We start from the raw sequence: 16,481 nt of genomic DNA, 5'->3' as shown, positions 1-16,481 counted from the left end.
TTGAAAATGTGATCTAACTTTTTCAAAGGTAAAAAATTCCCTGTGGGAACATTTACAATCCTTTGTCCTGTTCTGACTATTCGCAAACTTTAGCTGCTCTGAAAACATGTCCGATAAGTAATTTTTTGAACATTTTCCACCCTATAACCCTGTAAGTCTCCTCATTAAGCTCACCCCTGATCAAAAGTATTTATTTTTTTGTTTTTAAACATTTCAGTTTTGAAAAATTTATTAGAAAGGAAAAAATATATTTTAATACATTTAATATATCAAACGTCATGTGGACAAGAAAACATTTATAGAAAAAAGTTCCTCACTCAGTTTTCAAGCGCCTGGTGGCGCTTTAAAAGCGCCTGGCGGCGCTCGGCGTTTGAGACGCCGGAAGGCGTTTCAAAATAAAAGCGCCTGGCGGCGTTCGGCGTTAAAAGCGCCGTTCTTAACGGCGTTTTGTACCAGGCGATGTATGGCACAAACGGCCACCCATAGGTGACATGTCTGAGCTGTCTGCTCGCGCAGTGGTGTTGCCTTTTGGCACTCAGGGGGCGGGCTTTGAGTTGACGCCACTCAACCCCCCTCTCCTTTGTGATTGGTTGCTCTAAACATCTACTGTCTTCCGATCAGAGCCAATCAGAGGTTAAGTAGGGCGGGTAGTCATCGTTTGGCGGCAGAATTGGAAAATTGAGGAGTAAAATTCACATAACATGACCTCCATACAGTTGTTGTGGAATTTTTGGTGAATCAGAGCCAAAGATGACGAGTCAAGGTGTTGACGCTGCACAAGGAGGATTTATTGAGGATTGCAGAGGAAGCACACACAAATCAGCTGATTGAGAGCAAGGCTGTTGCTCCGAGGAGAATCCAACCCGACTCTGGCATGACTTCCGGCCATGCCAGGTCATATAGCTAGATCTCACGAGACTAGCAGACGCTGTTTCCAAGTGACTTCAGACAAAACAGAGCGGCCTTCACACTGTGTTCCTGAGAACTTTGAAAACAAAGCATTATTCCATATCAATCCCTCCTGTTGTTAAATTTCAATTTAAACAAAACCAGACACAAAATAAATTCGAATTTTAACAATAATCTAACTCACTATCGGAGACAGTAAAGCCAGACAAAGTAAAACCACTTTTCATTTGCATCACACGTCAATATTAATGTTCTCCATAAACATCAATAAGATCAGTTCCTCCAAGTGCATTGTCATTTTTATTTTATATGTCCTAAGTTACCTATGTTTCAACGACCATTTCCAACTGATCCACTGTCACAAAAAAACACCAAGCAGCACTCAGTCATGGATGCACAATTTAAACAAACCAGCATACCATGGGACAGTGACAGCTGCAAATACCTTCATGCCCTTAAAACCCTTAAAATTAGCAAACACATTGAACAACAATAAAACACTGAACATCTGGTCGTTCTCAAAGTCAGTCATCAATGTCAATGTTAGTTTGTTAGTAAGTTAGTTTGTCAGCCGTAACACAGTCATAGTCACATTCACACATATTCAATTGAGCAGATATTTCAAAGGTAAAAGTAAAACCACAGAACATGGCTTCACACCCCGACCCCCCTGCTGACAGGCACTCTGTGCTTTATTCACCAGCAGCAGAATGTGATGCATGTACTACACATCCGTCGCCCCGAACCAAAACCTGCTGCAGTGATAATCTCTGCTGGAGCATCAGCTGCTCTCAGACTATTTAGGAGCCCAGGATCACAGTCAGGAGTCTGCAAGAGAAATAAGCATCAGGGTGAAACCGTGATCCATGTGTCCGAACCGGAATACCTGTAGAGAACCGTCCTTTCTCTTGGAATAGAGATGACAGGGCGGTCCGTAGCCAGGTAATCCCAGACCAGAGGCTGATGCTTAGTCTTCTTCCAGATGTTAACCCTCACGTGACATTGTCTCTGTTCACTCCAGTCCTGCAGAAACATCCTTGTGTGGTTGTTTCGAACACAGAGTCTACAGCTGCAAACCAAAAATCCAGTGACGACAGCATTCTGCCAGACCTAGAAAAGACAACGTCTCTTCTTTTAGTCTGTAGCGGCAGATTAGACCACAGTTCAGGTCTTCCCGAAGACCAGGACCGATTCTTCTCCTCCAGATCCTCTCCTCCAGAACGGGTCCAAGGAACGTCACTTTTAGCTGCAGCTGGGCTCAGGATGCTCGGCGGCCTCCCTCAGGAAGACGGTTCAGGAGTAGAACAGTGTCAGGCTCTTCAAGCTTCCTTCAACCTTTTGGTGCGAAAACATCAACCTCATACTGTATCAGAGTTCCACCTGACAGGTCCAGATCCAGATCCCCTCACTGCCGATGCACGAACTCCCAGACTAGAGACAAAGTCCTGGGCCAAATGTGAAGCATTATTTACCTTTTAGGTGAATGCAGGCAAATATTGCCTTTCAGGATCCAATCTGAGTGAAAATAATGCAGCAGACAGGTCAGACAGGTCAACGACTGGATAGTAGCATGAGTCAGAGGTCCAAAAGACAAAATGATTTTAAAATCAGTAGATTTTGAAGTAGCAGATAGTACAGTTCAGTTGATTTCTATAAAATCTTGGAAAAATGTCCACCCATCAGGTCCTCCTCTTCTTGGTGTAGAAAGAGTCGGTACTAAACATCACTGAATCATTCAATGACTTCATAAAACATTCAATACCTCCCATGACTTCTGGACAAACATTCTATTGTCTATCTGTATCAGTTAGACATTTAGCTCCCGTGTGATTCTGTGAGGTTTAGTCGATGCTAAATCTGAGTAATCTCTTTATAGTTAGTCCACAAATTCTCCAACTAAATCAAATAAAGGTGCAAATGTAATTCATTTCAGTAGATTTCTGAGTTAAGAATGTAGATTCATAGACAGTAACAAATTCTTGTAGCACAGTCATGTAAAAACATTGTCATGCTAGTTTTGTTATGTCGAAGGGGAAGGTCGAGATAAACCTGTTGCTTCTGTCTCCCCCTTCCCTCAGTTTGAAAACCCGGAATGTGACCTCCAAGTCATTTCATTGAAACTGTATTGAAACAAATTCATTTAATTAATTCACTTTAATTCTTCACCCAACTGAGCAATTGGTCGATAATTAAAACCATTTCACTAAAGCCCCACACCCTGTGTTCAGGTTACAGTGATGTGGGGAAGAAGTGACCATCATGGAGGCTTCCTGCTGCCTCTGGTTCAGTCTGATCAGGACGGTTCAGCCCGTCGACCCACTGATATCTTCCTAGTGACTTATAAAACAAACAAAACACATAATTCATTCAAAAGCTAAAAAAGTAAGGAATTTAAAACTTTTTAAAGTCTAATCTCTCTTCCCCCCAGTGTGTGTGTTCATGGCCTGACCTTGTCGCGGTCATGCTGCCTCATATTTTCCATCACGTTGCGGTACGCCGTTATCACGTCCGATGTTTTCACATCGTAATCAAACCCACCGCCTCCACAGCCTCCTCCCAGCCAGCCACCCAGCCACCAGGAGCAGCCGTCTCCAAGAATGTGTCCACTGCTTTCGCAGTCACAACATCTCCCCTCCTGTATGGAAAGTCTCAGCAGAACAGAAGAACAGAGAATCACCACACATGTCATCATCATAGAAAAACCAATTTTCTCGCTAAAATCTGAGTTTCATCACTCCTGTGTGTGTGCGTGTGTATGTCTGTACTTCCCGCTGCTGACCGAGCTTCTCCCTCCCGGTTGGCTGGTGCAGTGCAGCTGGCCGTGAGGATCGGGGCTGTGGATCGGAGCGGCGAGTGCCTGTACAGGACTTTATAACAAAACAAACACTCAAGAGAGAAAAACATATTAGTATATTATCATATTTGTCTATCAAACAGTGTGACTGGTGGACCTTCGTCCTCATTCTCTCACTAGTGCTGATATTTTCTCTGGATTGTTTTCTGTTCAGGGTCCTTGGCTCCTCAGCAGTCTGATAAGGAGGAACCACTGAAAGAACTGCTTCTTGTCAGTTCACTTTGGAGGGTTTAAAATAGTGTGGAAATTTTGTCAAAGAAAATAGACTGCCTCTCAAATTCAGCAAATTCAGGTTGTCTTTTCTCTTTAACACAATCATGAATAATCATCCTGAGAGTTTGTCCTCAGGGAACCATCCTCAAACCTGTCAATGACCCAAGCAGTGACCTCTGACCCTGCATGCAGCTGGCAGTCTTGGAGAAATCAGTTTTCTCTCAAACAGGCCTGAATCACATGCTCTACAGCATTATCCAGGAAACGGTTCACAGGTGGCTCTCCTGGCCTCTGCCCACCTACTGAAGATGGAAAAGAAAAGAAACTTATTTTGACAAACTTCCAGAGGCAGAGGTTTCTGAAAATTTAGCACTGAAGTACAAATACTGCTACATTGATTAATGCTCAATGACCCGTAAAAGTACCAGTATCAGAAAATACTTATGAGTGCAAAGCATGTCTCTAGACAAACTGCTCAAAGTATTGTTACTTTTAACCAATGGATGTTTTGTGTTGTCAGCAGCAGACATCTTATTTGATTCTTCTGATAAAATACTGCATTCAAAGTTTGTTCCTCAGAGGAATAATGAAAAACTATGCCAAGACAGCTTGTCTTGTGACCAAATGTAGATATAAGCAGGAATCTATTTCTATTGTATTCCCTCTCTTTAGGAAAAGGTTACTGTTTTTCCTTTATTTTGGTTTAATCTGCAGTTGAATTCGATTTTTAGATAAATCAATTTTTAAGATTGCAGAGTGAATCTCTCTCAGAGAACCAATCATCAATCACATCATAGATTAATCAACCCCGTCGTGATCAGACAGGCTATTAGATTCAATGATTTGAATATAAATTCAAATTTTGGGTGTCCTCAGTAGACTTCAGGTTAAAAATAGTGGAGTAGATTACATGTTCAACAAGCAACTTTGTTGACTCGTTGATGGATTCCTTATCTTAAACATGTAAAAAACAGGAAACAAAACAAACAGGTTGAAAACCTTTCCCTTTGGTTAAAACCCTGCTTATTTTTCTTAACTTCCTGTTCTTCCTCCCTGTTCATCAAACCCTTCATCTCTTCACTTCACTCTGCCGCTCTCTCTCTGCCTCTCTCTCTCTCTCTGCCTGTCTTTCTCTCTGCCCTGTCTCTCTCTCTGTCTCTCTCTCTCTCACCCTGCCTGTCTCTCTGTTCTGTCTCTCTCTACCTGCTCTGCCTCTCTCCCTCTCTGTCTTTCTCTCTGTCTCTCTCTACCTGCTCTGCCTCTCTCTCTCTCTCTCTGTCTCTCTGTTCTGTCTCTCTCTCTCTCTCTGTCTCTCTGTTCTGTCTCTCTCTCTCTCTCTGTCTCTCTCACCCTGCCTGTCTCTCTGTTCTGTCTCTCTCTACCTGCTCTGCCTCTCTCCCTCTCTCTCTCTCTACCTCTTTCTCTCTCTCTCTGCCTGTCTCTCTCACTCTCTCTCTCTACCTCTTTCTCTCTCTCTCTGCCTGTCTCTCTCTCTTCAGCATTTCTATCCTCACACTTCTCTTCAACAACCGGTTTTGTGGCACCAGTGAGGAGTCGCAATCCGTGTTTTACACAGAACCAGCAAATCAAAACCACCATGCATTAAAGTAAACTTTAATTCTCTCGGTGTTCTCAGATCACTCGGTGGTCTGCGTAACCAGCCAGAAATCATTGCTCGGGCCGTAGATTGTGACTCTTCTAAACATTCCAATATCTTGGTCCTGCCGACCACCCCGACCGGTGTGAACTTATCGAATAGTTGCTGAAAACTTTCAACGGGATCAGACCACGCCGTGCTGTTCTACTTCCTGTCTCTTCTTTTCCTATGTTTAACACTTTGGTGTTTACCAAACGTTTAGCACAAACAATAACTGCAAACAAAACAGCAAAACAAACAGCAACACATGTCCTCTACAAACCTAAACAACCTCCCAGCATTATGACCTTCTTCTTTATTTACCCCCTTTTCTTTTAACGTGAAAGAGAGAGTCAGAGTCGTGAGGTGTGACCTGCAGAATCACACTCACCCAGTTTTCAAAAAGTTTCACCAGTAGAAACTTCCACACGCGACGCCACCCACAGTTGCAACAGTGCAGGTCAGCCCGTTAGGGAAATCATCAACCCTTCTGTTACATGCACCAGGCCCGCCCTGGTGAAGAGGCTATATTAAGATACCCCCCAAGCTCTGCGGTGCGTCAATCTCGGATCGGATCCAATCCGAGTGAAAACAAAGTCGCTTCAGGGACTCAGCCCTTCCACGCCAGTGGCCCCCAGGGCCGTCCAGACTCCAAGTCTAGAAACTCTTCCAAAGCTCTCTCAGCCACAGTTCCAAGTTAGAATTAAATTATTATTACAACCCAATTGTTACTAATCAATTACCAATCATACTTTGAAAACAAAGCATTATTCCATATCAACAGTGATTTGATTACTGTGAAGGAGACCTGGCTGTTTCCTGGGAGGAGAAAGAATGAATAAAAACGTTTTCATGGAGCCATCAAGGCTATCTGTCTGAAATGTATATGTAAATTATATTTGATTTATATCTGTTAGTGTATATCTGTTATTCATCTAATTATAAATCTGTCTTAGATTTTTTTAAAAATTACATTTAATTTGTATCTGCTAGTGTATATCTGTTATTTATTTAAGTATATGTGTCTTAGATTTATATGTAAATTATATCTAATTCATATCTGTTAGTCTATATTTGTATTTGATTATTTCTGTCTTAAAATAATATTTAAACTCTATTTAATTATGTTTAGTTTATATCTGTTATTCAATTATACCTATCCTAAATTTATAGTAAATATTTTCTCCTTTTTTCTGTCTTTTTCCCTCTCTCTCAGATTTCATTTGATTTTATAGAGCAACCAATCACAAAGGAGAGGGGGGTTGAGTGGCGTCAACTCAAAGCCCGCCCCCTGAGTGCCAAAACTCAACATCACCGCGCGAGCAGACAGCTCAGACATGTCACCGCGCGTGTAGAAAGAGATCGCGCGCACAAAAAGTGATGTCGCGCGCGTAAAAAGTGACCGCGCGCGCAGAAAGAGACCACGCGCTCGCGGAGAGGCATCGCGAGCGCACAGAGAGTGGTGTAACTGTGCGCGATTATGATTTTTTTGAGCACGGAATTTTGGCACTAAAATGACGCCATAGGGTAGTCATCGTTTGGCGGCAGAATTGGAAAATTGAGGAGTAAAATTCACATAACATGACCTCCATACAGTGATTTGATTACTGTGGAGGAGACCTGGCTGTTTCCTGGGAGGAGAAAGAACGAATAAAAACGTTTTCATGGAGCCATCAAGGCTATCTGTCTCAAATGTATATGTAAATTATATTTGATTTATATCTGTTAGTGTATATCTGTTATTCATCTAATTATAAATCTGTCTTAGATTTTTTTAAAAATTACATTTAATTTGTATCTGCTAGTGTATATCTGTTATTTATTTAAGTATATGTGTCTTAGATTTATATGTAAATTATATCTAATTCATATCTGTTAGTCTATATTTGTATTTGATTATTTCTGTCTTAAAATAATATTTAAACTCTATTTAATTATGTTGTTTAGTTTATAAATTGTATTCCACTCCGACGTCGGCGAACTACACAATCTTTTGTTCATAAAAAAGAAGGAGTTATGTTAAGCTTACAGCAAAAAGTTCGTCGCAAAAAATCCTGCTGATTATTTATTACGAGGCATTTTATACAGAACTAGAGTCTCCAGGGTGTAATAAGATTTTAGTTCGCGAGAGGTGCCACGGTTGACACGTGATCGTTCTAGACCAATCGGATAGCTGGATTTGGTAAACACAAAGCCAAGATGGCAGCGAGCATACTTGTATCTACTAGTACGGAAGGAGAGGAAAACTCACCAGAAAGTGATAAAAAGCTGAAATCTTTGGGGCATAAACGGTGCTATATGCACATTGCGTCAGTGAAGCATGAGAAAAGGCAGGATTTCACACTTGCACGGTGGAATACATATAAGAACAGCCTACGACAGTGGCTGGAGTTCAGGGTGAGTGCCGAAACGTAGCTGAAAACTACAAACACTGCCTTGATTTGGAGTTTGCAAACATTCCCGAGGACGCTACCTTCCACCCCACATGTTATCGGAGGTTTATTGACAAGAGCGCAATTGCCAAAGCGGAAAGACGTCTCCTCCGTGAGAGAGAGTAAGGAGATGATACGGAAAGCTCCTCAATAGGCGAGGCCATCCCATCAACATCGAGCAGAATGACACCGAGTCCAACAAATCCGACGAAGAAACTGCGATCAAGCTCAGGCCTGCCTGTCTCAAGCTCTGGGCCCGTCCTTCCTGTCCTGTGCATTATATGTAAGAAGAAGGAAAAATACACAGTCAAGGCAGGGAGATGGAGACCTACGAGTCACATGGATGACAAGGAATCCAGCACCTCACAGTGTTTTGCATTTGATACACTGCAGTTGCAAAGAGAGTGCAAAGAGGTATGGGGCGCCAAATGTAAAATTTCACTTACTGTGTAATAGGTGACACTTTTCTCACATTTAGGTCACTTTTCTCACATTTAGCTAATTTTTCTTTCATTTGAGAGAGATTTGTTAAAACTGTGTAAAAATAAAGAATAAATCTATATCTAAATGTTAAATCTAAATGTTAAATCTAAATCTAAATCTAAATGTTAAATCTAAATGTCAAATCTAAATCTAAATGCTAAATCTAAATCTAAATGTTACATCTAAATATAAATCTAAATGTTAAATCTAAATGTTAAATCTAAATGTTAAATCTAAATATAAATGCTAAATCTAAATCTAAATGTTAAATCTAAATCTAAATGTAAAAGTTAAATCTAAATGCTCAATCTAAATCTAAATGTTAAATCTAAGTCTAAATCTAAATGTTAAATCTAAATCTAAATCTAAATGTTAAATCTAAATGTTAAATCTAAATCTAAATCTAAATGTTAAATCTAAATGTTAAATCTAAATGTTAAATCTAAATGTTTAGAAAATATGCAAAGTAGGCAGGTCTTCCACGCCTCTCGCACGAGCCTCTGATCACGAAGCCCCGCCCACAGCAGCAGCGGGGAAGAGGCAGAAACATGGCAGACGAGTATGGCGTCATTTTAGTGCCAAAATTCCGCGCGCAAAAAAATCAAAATCGCGCACAGTTAACCCACTCTCTGTGCGCTCGCGATGCCTCTCCGCGCGCGCGTGGACACTTTCTGCGCGCGCGCGGTCACTTTCTACGTGCGCGACATCACTTTCTGTGCGCGCGCGATCTCTTTCTGCGCGCGCGGTGACATGTCTGAGCTGTCTGCTCGCGCGGTGGTGTTGAGTTTTGGCACTCGGTGGGCGGGCTTTGAGTTGACGCCACTCAACCCCCCTCTCCTTTGTGATTGGTTGCTCTAAACGTCTACTGTCTTCAAATGGGTCTATTACTTTTGTGACTTATGAAACTTATCAACATATCACCTGCTCAAAACAAAGGAAAAAAAAAAGCAAAAGTACTTCACTGATCCTGGCATAAAATCAAATTAAATCTGAGAGAGAGGGAAAAAGACAGAAAAAAAGGAGAAAAAATTAACTATAAATGTAGGATAGGTATAATTGAATAACAGATATAAACTAAATAACATAATTAGAGTTTTAAATATTATTTTAAGACAGATATAATCAAATAACAAATATAAACTAACAGATATGAATTAGATAATTTACATATAAATCTAAGACAGATATACTTAAATAAATAACAGATATACACGAGCAGATACAAATTAAATGTAATTAAAAAAATCTAAGACAGATTTATAATTAGATGAATAACAGATATACACTAACAGTTATAAATCAAATATAATTTACATATACATTTGAGACAGATAGCCTTGATGGCTCCATGAAAACGTTTTTATTCATTATTTCTCCTCCCAGGAAACAGCCAGGTCTCCTCCACAGTAATCAAATCACTGTATGGAGGTTATGTTATGTGAATTTTACGCCTCAATTTTCCAATTCTGCCGCCAAACGATGACTACCCGCCCTACTTAACCTCTGATTGGCTCTGACCGGAAGTCAGTAGACGTTTAGAGCAACCAATCACAAAGGAGAGGGGGGTTGAGTGGCGTCAACTCAAAGCCCGCCCCCTGAGTGCCAAAACTCAACACCACCGCGCGAGCAGACAGCTCAGACATGTCACCGCGCGCGCAGAAAGAGATCGCGCGCGCACAGAAAGTGATGTCGCGCACGTAGAAAGTGACCGCGCGCGCGCAGAAAGTGTCCACGCGCGCGCGGAGAGGCATCGCGAGCGCACAGAGAGTGGGTTAACTGTGCGCGATTTTGATTTTTTTGCCGCGGAATTTTGGCGCTAAAATGACGCCATAGACGAGCTCCTATCTGGCGAAGAGAGGGCGGTTATGGCTGGCGTACGGGCTGCTCTTGCGAGTGTTGCTCCACTGGTTCCTTCTAAACCACAAACGGTAAGTGATTCACAGCAAAGATTTTTTTATTGCTATATATGATAAACGTAACCCCGTTTCGCCATAATAGTGCAGTGTTTGGCAACATGGCAGCCTGCTCGCCAAATGACATCTGAGGCGCCAGACGATTTTGAAAATCTGAGGCACCTGTTTCGCGTAGGCAGTAACATCGTCCACTAACTTGTATCCAGGTCCTCCTAAACTGCCTCAATTGCCCGTTTGAAAACCTCTGCGTGCTGGCAGCAAGCTGATAGCTTAGTTACCAGCGTCTCGTCAGCTGTTAGCTTAGCTGTTAGCCACCTCACGCAGCCTGGATCAAGTTGACGCTCGTTTAGCGGGTATCAGTAGCAACAGTGACCATGCTGTGCTGTCATTGCTGTTAAAAAATAATCTCCAAGCAGCTGACTTTAGCTTGATTGCAAGCAAAGGTTTGCCTGGTAAAGATCTTTACAAAATTCACATTCTATATCCTCCATAGGTGGCTGCAGGTCCAGGACTTAAGCTACATATGGTAAAATCTCAAATATGTTGATGTGTTGAGATCCACAGTGTCACCTGTGCTGAACTCAGAGAAATCTGACAGCCTGTACAGCACCTTTATTTGAGACTGAACCCATAATATAAATGTCTCTTAACATGATGTGTATATATTTACAATAAAACCTTTAGTGACTAATCTTCATTTCCATATGATCCACTTCTCCAAGTTGTCTTGGAGTTGATTCTTTTATTGATAAGTGGTCATTTACTGTAGTTATTACTTGTAGTGATTTGAAGCAGAGTATAGAAAGAGATGTCAACTGAAACAGTGTTTTATAGGTTCGCAAGTGATTAACTACTTGAAATTGGATAATTACTTTGGCCCAGTCTGCCTACTTTGTGTTAGGAACAGGGGCTCTTCCAACTCACGTGGCATTTGAAATATGGCCCTTTGTTTCAGGTTTCCACACCACAGATGCCTCTGGCGGGGCCCTCACATGTATCAAGCTTTGCCACTACCACCACGTCATTGAGATCAGTAAGTAAAGCTGTCATATGTGGCCAAATAACGTGATGTAGGACACACTGGAAATGAGAATAGGTTGATAGGTTGTGTGCCAATCAGGATGGCTGTGGGTGAATTGTTTTACACTTAACATCTTTTTTTTTTTTTTTTTTTTTTTTTACAGGGTGATGATACCTTCACCTTCATTTTGGCGCCCCATACAAAGAGAGTGCCTGTGAGACAGGCAGATGTTCATGTGTCTCTTCAGGACTCAGTTGCACAGATTTGTGCAGGTGTTGCAACTGTACAAACACTAAGGAAATCGAGGAGAGGGAAGATGACAACTGTCCTGATACAGATAGTGAGGAATAGCATATTGTGTATTCCCTTGAGGATTGTATTACATTGGTAACATTACAATTCATCGTATGCTGCTTTAGGCATATATATATTGTAAATATGTAAATATGTTTTCCATGCAGATTTTGTGGTTGATCAATGTTGTTTTTAGTTATGAATGAATAAATAAACGAATGAATAAATGAATGGTCATTGTCATAACTACTGCCTTTTATTGATCAAAACGACATGAACATTAATATTTCTCATTATATGCCTGATTGTTCTTCTTAGAGGCGGTTAGGCAGCTACAAAACACGGTTTAGTATCCATTTGACCCACGTAAGAAGACTTTTTGGGACAATTCTTCTATTTCGGTAACGTTGAATTAAACTATAGACAGTGACGTGCAGTCAGGGTAGGCAGGGTAGGCACTGCCTACCCTGGGCTGATTGGAAAAATGAAATCATTCCATTTTAATAATTAGTTTTTCTAATTTTTTTCAATTTCTTTATTATTATTATTATTTGTGTAGCGACCGCGGGGGTCGCTAGGGGCGCTAGAGGGACGCTGCCCTGTGGACTGTGTTGTGCCACAAGGCACCCTGGGACACGGGACAGAGTTCGGGGGCCGTTCCGGGCCATTTGTGTGTGTTTTGTGGTTTATTTGTGTTTCCTTTCACTATGGTTGTGTTTTGCTTATTGGTATGTGCTGTTTGTGTCCTTTTATTTTCATCATGTGTCAGACCGTGGGCCAGAGGGGTTGCTTGGAGAGTGACCTGGGGCCTCCGGGCCGCCATGATGTTGTCTCAGTTTTAGTGTGTCATGTTCCCTTGCTTGGTTGTTTTAACAATAAAGCTTTGGTTGAGCAATAGAGTAGACCTCGTCTTCTTGCCTGCAAGTCGCTGCTCGAACACCACATTATTTTATATATAATTTTTCAAATTTTAATTTCCGATGTAGTACTGTATATAGTACCTTTCGGTTTGAAAGTGACAGCATTTAGTGCTTTTCACAGCCCAGTAAAAATGATTCAACACAGACTCCTCCTGGCCAAGCAGAGAAGCTGCACAAGTAACTTACCCTTGCGCTGTATTACAGTGAAGGCCACGCCCTCTCCTGAAGGCACAGCGCTGCTCTGCCTTTATCTGTCATGTCGTCGCAATGATCTGTGCTCGCGCAGGCGCAGTCGGTTTCTCCATCTAAAAATCATGTACGCAAAAGGGCAGATCGCTACGCTGCCTTTTTTACGTTACTCTGCTTTGCCAATGCTCTACGTACGTTCACGGAGAATTAGTGAATCGGTCCTTTTCAGGTGACGTCACTCTGTTGCATTGTGGGATTGAAACGCCATTTCGCAGGCCACGGTCTCACTCTGTGATTCACGTCTTTGAGTGCGGCATTATTTCTCAGAAATGGGACGATTGTGTTGCGTGATAGGCTGCCATATAAGTCGCATCGATGGAATGGGAGCAGGACAGAAGGCAGGCTCCACTTTTTCCAGTTTCCCACGTGGAAAAGAAATTGTGGGGAGCAGACTGAGGAAATAAGGAAGAGGCGTCAGACGGCGGGGGTCGCAGCAGTGACATGAAAGAGCATCACTTTCCACTCCATATCTGCCAATATGGTTGTTTGGTCTCGGCATTTTCATAAAGGCAAGTAAGTGAGTTTATTTGTTTTTAAGCAGTGTTACTGAAAATGTGGTTTCTCTCTGAATGAAGTCACGTTAGCCGCTAACGGCTAGCGCACCTGCGAACTAGCTTCACCCAGCTGCGAACCAACTTCACTTGTGAAATCCACTCAGCAGAGGAGGGCAGTGGAGAATCACTTCATGCTAAATCTGTTCACTGTGATAACTGTGTGAATGGCATGAATTAGGGGCAAGAGGAGCGCCACATATGTGCAGTAGAGCTTTGAGCATGTTGTTTTTGGTTGTTGCTTTCAGGTGTTCTTTCATTAAATGTGTGTTGGGGTGTGGGCCCTGTAGAGAGAGACGTTTCAGCACCGCAGACAGCTCCGCGTCCGAATTGTAATTTTCTCACTCATTTTGCGTCTTGATCACAAACAAGGAATGTGCTCAGGGCCGGCTCTAGGCATAGGCGAACTAGATGGCCGCCTAGGGCGCCACGTCCCGAGGGGGGCGCCGCGGTCGTACAAGGGGCGCCACGACGCTCTGTGTTCCGTGTGCCCCGCTGTGCAGCGGTCCGACGCACCGCGCTCCTCGTCCTCGGCGCTGCCCGGCACTGATTGGTATTGTTATGCATCGCTCCTCAGCGCCCCCCCCCCCCCCCCCCGCTCAACAAATGTCGGGACCGCTCGAAAAACACATTGCGAAGGGGCGCTCGTCTCGGGCTCGCCTAGGGCGCCTCTGAAGCCCGGGCCGGCCCTGAATGTGCTGTGTGGTCATGAGATATAAAGTTAATTGGGAGAGTCTTGGGACTGCTATTAAGTCATTGTTTAAAGGAATACTCCACCCAAAAAATGATTTGGCCTCATTTTCTACTCACCATACAATAGGCAGCCACATTTGCAGTTTTTCTTCATTTGTTCTATTGCTTTGTTTGCAGAAGCAATTTGGAAGAATTTTAAGGAGGCTACAGATGACCAAATCCACTCGGCCATGAGACTCCATTTCAAACAGGCCCCAGCTTGGACTGGTGGAGGGGGTTACAGGAGACCCAGGACACCAGTGGTGTAGTTTGATTTTAAAGGTTTGGTTTGCAGCAATAAAACAAAAAAAAAAAAAAATGTTGTTGTTGTTATTGTTATGGTTTTAATTTTGTATTTACAATTTGTTCTGTTTTTTTCACTGCAACGTTTATGTAACGCACCTCCAGAAGGGTTAATAAATACAATCTATTAATTTGCAGTCATTATTTAATTGTTTCTTTATGTTTATAAGTATTTTGTATTTTATTTTGAAAAACCGGAAGTTTATTTTGAAGACCGGAAGTAATAGGCCGCGCTAGTGAAGCAGCTTAACCTCACTAATGCATAGACGGAGCACGCGTCTTCACTTCCGTGTGAGAGAGAAAAACGGGAAAAAAGGTATGAAAACTGTACAATTTCGCAGTGAAACTGAGAAATGAAGTAGTTGTTGATACCATGATCCGAAAATTCCGTTTCAGAGAGAGGAAAAACCGTCGTTGAAGCACTTTCCGGCCGCGTTTCTCCTGAAAAAACCATTGGTAAGCTAGTCACCAGGTGTTGCAATGTGTGTGTGTGTGTGGAGATGTCACGAGGTGACCATGCTGTTTCAATTAAGGGTGTTTTGTACATTTTAAGTTGTTTTTGATTCATGTTTTGCACTTAAAAGCATTTATATTAATGGATTGATGGTGAAATTTTACTGGAATGAGCACATTATGAGAGTTTTACTTTGTGAAATGCCTCATCTTTTGCACATGTGATGGGAAGTTAAATTGTGTTCAGAAGGAGTGCAAGAAGTCATTTTAAGTTCATTTAAGTTGCTCAGAAGCAGCAAAGCTGTAATTTAAGTTACTTAGGTTATGAGAACTGAAGGGTTTTTCTCTGTCTGGGAGAGGATGAAATCAGTCGGAGTCAAAGTCCAGCAGAAAGGATGTCTTTTATTACAAGATGCGCAATCGGGGCAGATTCACACAGTTCAAAGTCTGTAAGTGAAAAAGCCAAAGCGGTTCTCATCCATCACTGTCTTATACTTTCTCTGAGACATGGTCACTATTACATCAGTTTCTAAGAATCTTCTGAAGAGCAGCATTAAGCAAAACAAATCCCTTATAAGGCGGCCTGGGCAGGGGTCATAATGACCTGTACCAGGTTCGTGCAGGCGCCGCCATCCCAGCAGGACCCATCAGCAAGCAAAAGCTTCTTTTAACAGTGCAGAGTATCACCAGTGTATTTTTCACCCTTCAGAACTGATGTATTTCAGTGAAAATCTCTGATGTTAAAAAAAACGAGAAAATGAAACACATGAGGAAGCACATGTTATGCCTTCATGTATGAATTATGAATATGAATGTATGAATTCATTGGTTGAATGAAATCTTTAAAGCATTATTCCTTTTGATTTGAATTGATTAAAATACATTTTGACATGATAAACCCTTAATTGTTAAGATTAATTATGGTTTTCAGCATGTAACCCATAGTATTTTGATTCCTGTTTGATAGAGATATATCAGTGTTGTACAACCACCTTGAATTGAACATTTAGGTGATCATTTGAAGAGGTTCTGTGCATTGAATTGGATTGTAAACCTGTTTTCTAAATACAGGTCAGGTTCTATTGTGATGCTTGGAAAGAGTGAAGCTTCAGCTTTCATGTCTGACGAAGCTGATGAGCGATCCAACTGATGGCGAGCTCCCAGTCCACCTTCGGTGCTTCAAGCAGAACTTTTAATTCTGCTACACCACTCAACAGATTAAGTGGTAGGATTTGTGTCAGTCCAACTGACCGGCACCAACGAAAGCCTTCCTTGGATATCCTTGAATCTTGACTTTTGACTTTGACTTTTGGATCCAAACCACCGAGGAACACTCCCATTTGGACATTTATTTAGTTAATTTATTTTATTTCTTTTCTTAGTTTATGGGCCCAAGGTTGTAATGTTATTGTGTTTTGTATTGTTAAAATCTTTGTGGAACTAAAGAGTTTCATATCATTCTGCCTCTGTGTCCAGTGGTTATTGTTTCACTCGGCTCCTACGAACCTAGTATGTGAC

At 41.9% G+C, this 16,481-nt stretch overlaps 1 protein-coding gene and 1 long non-coding RNA gene across 2 annotated transcripts in view; both read left to right on the top strand.

Moving 5' to 3' along the window:
• Window positions 1–16,481, top strand: part of LOC115408427 (uncharacterized) — a 79,586-nt gene that overhangs the window by 22,886 nt on the left and 40,219 nt on the right. The gene's annotated exons all lie outside the window — the stretch shown is intronic.
• On the top strand, window positions 14,103–16,358 carry LOC115408118 (uncharacterized). Its single transcript, XR_003933735.1, has 3 exons — window positions 14,103–14,826; window positions 14,907–14,966; window positions 16,035–16,358. It is a non-coding gene; the product is annotated as an uncharacterized LOC115408118 (long non-coding RNA).

The sequence above is a fragment of the Salarias fasciatus genome, chromosome 20, assembly GCF_902148845.1.
Source record: "Salarias fasciatus chromosome 20, fSalaFa1.1, whole genome shotgun sequence".
In the NCBI taxonomy this organism is placed as follows: domain Eukaryota; kingdom Metazoa; phylum Chordata; class Actinopteri; order Blenniiformes; family Blenniidae; genus Salarias; species Salarias fasciatus.
This window is presented reverse-complemented; position numbering and strand designations above follow the sequence as displayed.